This window comes from Phalaenopsis equestris, unplaced genomic scaffold (assembly GCF_001263595.1).
Source record: "Phalaenopsis equestris unplaced genomic scaffold, ASM126359v1 Scaffold000322, whole genome shotgun sequence".
NCBI classification, from domain to species: Eukaryota; Viridiplantae; Streptophyta; class Magnoliopsida; order Asparagales; family Orchidaceae; genus Phalaenopsis; species Phalaenopsis equestris.
Window position 1 is genome coordinate 104,226 of NW_018164764.1, and position 3,089 is coordinate 107,314.

Sequence of the window (3,089 nt, forward strand, 5' to 3'; positions counted from 1 at the left end):
TCTTCTGAAGGGCACCCTGATAACTGCGGCTGAGAGAAACCTTCCACAGCGTGGCAGTGGAAAGAACGTGTGCGAGGACATAGCTTCTCTTTTGACATGGCTTCTCTTCACAGAGAGCAAACCCAGTCGAAGGGAAGAGATCGCGCCTGCTAAGCAACAAAATGATTTGCGGGTGCCAATGAGAGAAAGAATCACAAGTGCAAAACAAAAGAAAGAATTACATCTGATTGTGATTGCAAAGTGACAGAAAGAATGTGCCTGAAGCGATCCAATCCTGTTGTGGAGCGATGTGGGCCTGCTGGGAAGTGATTCGGTGAAGAGAAGCAAACGAGTCTTCTCTGAAGCTCAAATAATGATTGCTTGACAGGGAAGAAGAGATGTGTCTGCAGGGAGAAGATCTGGCGGAGGGCCTGTAGGAGGAAGGAGAGTTAGGGTTTATTACTTATCTCTGATACCATGAATAAAGATGGATAAAATTGAATTAACGTATTTTTCAATAATCAAATTACAACTCTTCTTCTTATATAATAAGGAATGACTAGTGCACGAATAATTGCAACAATTACAACCTACCAAAGAAAACATAACTCAAGAAGGAAAGAAATATAACATAATGAGGAGGAAATAAAACTAAAATGCAACACTCACAATTCCACAATATTTAGTGTTGCATTGTACATATCATTGATAATTGCAACATACATTTGGTAAACACTTCTTTCTTTCTTTCACATGCAATTAATTCTTGTGGCAATCAAAATTATATCTTTTCAATATCATCTCTATATATTTATCACTTATATAGGAGATGTTCAGGCATTAAACCATATTAGTTCTTTAGTACTATTATAATTTTTCCAAGTCTTTGTTCATTTGCACGACTCTTTAAACTTGATTCATTTGTAGTTAGTACAGTTTTAAGCTTATCCTTTTATTTTTAAATAATTGTTTTTATACACTTCATCTCCAATCATTTAACATTATTTTGGTCTTTAAAATTTTATTGAAAAAATTTGTTAATGACATTGCTATATTATGCCATATAAAATTTCAATTCTTTGTAACTCATGTTGATGTAAAGTTCTACCTATTTTTGTTTCTTATATTTATTTGTTTATTTTTCATCATTCTGTTATATTTAATAGTTTCTCAAAGTTATAATTTCATCATTCTGTGATATCTTTTATCTTTAAATAAAATCTATTTATCTTCGCTTGCAATGCATTTAACTTAATCAAAATTTTTAGATCTATCATCTTTTATTTTCATTATCATATACATTTTCATCTCTTTTAGCATCAAGTCTATTATATAAATTATAAAAAAAAATTGGAGCTTTTGCTAGTCTATTAGATTCTTTCTTATTTAATGTTTTAATACTGTTTAGTTTTGTCACATAGGAAATTACATGCATCAATGATATTAATTTTAAAAGTACATCTCTTTTCCTTAAATACCTTGAACTTCATCATTCATCTATATTTGTTTATTAGTGTCCAATCTTTTTTAGATTCGTCTAAGACATGATAGCCTATTGATGAAACTATACATCTTATTCTTCATATTATTTGGCTCAACTAAAGAATTTAATTTGAATCTTGAAGAAGAACATGGGAGGAAAATATTCTCTTTTTTCTTAGTCAACAAATCACAATACCTCTCCTTATATAATGAATAAAACCAAAGGAAAAATATAATTCCCATAGTTACACCTTATTAAAGATATAACAACTATAAAGAAAAGAAATACAACATAATAAGGAATAAATAAATGAAAATAAATCTAAAATAATAAACACATAATTCCATATTTCCCTTAAGTTGGGTCATTTGATGTTTTAAAGACCCAACTTGGTGTTCAAATAAATGATGCTGCCAGGAGGTAGAGATTTTGTTAAGGCACCAGCAATTTGACAGTGAGTCATGATGTAGATTAAGTGAATAATGCCTCCATTGACCTTCTAAAAAAATAAAATATCTATCAATTTCAATGTGACAAGATTTTTTGTAATGCTAATGGAAACTTGACTATTGCAAAACGTCCTAATGGGATCAACCGTGGAGTATCCAAACTCATTTGGTACCCTTTGAATTCACATTTTTTCACAAATTCACAAAGCAAGTATCTGATGCTCATTTTTTGCATTGCTTTTAGAGACTACTGGTTCTTGCTCTTCAATGTGACAAGATTTTTCCATAGGAAGAATACCCAGAGGTGGATCTTTTGTTCGTGAGTGCTCTTGCTTAGCTAGCATCAGTGTAAACCTCTACATCCTTATTGTCAGATTTCTTGAACAAGAACCCTCTACAAAGTGTATTATTAAAAAATCTCAATATTTTGCAAACTATCCCCAAATGTTCCTCGTTTGGATTGTTTATGTGTTGACTCACTGTGCCTATAGAAAAAGCAATATTAGGTCCACTATGTGATAAGTAGAGGAGCCTACCCACCAATCTATGGTATTTATCTTTTTTTTTACTGATGTTTTTCTCCTCAAAACTGTAACTTTTTGTTATAATCTATAGGAGTCTCAACAGGTTTGTACCCTAATATTCATGTTTCTTTCAATAGGTCTAGGATGTACTTTCTTTAAGATATCACATTACCCATTTTGGATTTGGCCACTTTCATGCCCGGAAAGTATCTCATTGCTCATATATTTTTAATTTCAAATTTAGTAGTGAGAATCTCTCTAATGTTCCTAATCTCTTTATCATCATCATCTGTCAGGATCAAATTATTTACATAGATAATGAGTATCGTTTTATTATTTTCCTTTGTATGCTTTATGAATAATATATGATTTGATTGGTATTGAATGTACCCATAATATCTTATAATCTCGACAAATTTGTCAAACCAGGCTCCTGTCGATTATTTGAGGCCATAAAGTGATTTTCTTAGTTTACAAACTTGATGTTTATTTGAGTCATCTTCCAGTCATGTGGGGATCTCCATATACACTTTTTCTTCCATGTCTCCATCAAAAACACATTCTTGATAACAAGTTGATACAGTTCCCACTATTTATTTGATTCCAAAGAAAGAACTCTTACAGTGTTTAATTTGGGCCTTTCAGTTTTTAACT

At 31.4% G+C, this 3,089-nt stretch overlaps 1 protein-coding gene across 2 annotated transcripts in view; it reads left to right on the plus strand.

Moving 5' to 3' along the window:
* Positions 1-3,089, plus strand: part of LOC110025672 (pyruvate dehydrogenase E1 component subunit beta-1, mitochondrial-like) — a gene marked incomplete in the record, with an annotated part of 22,695 nt that overhangs the window by 7,463 nt on the left and 12,143 nt on the right.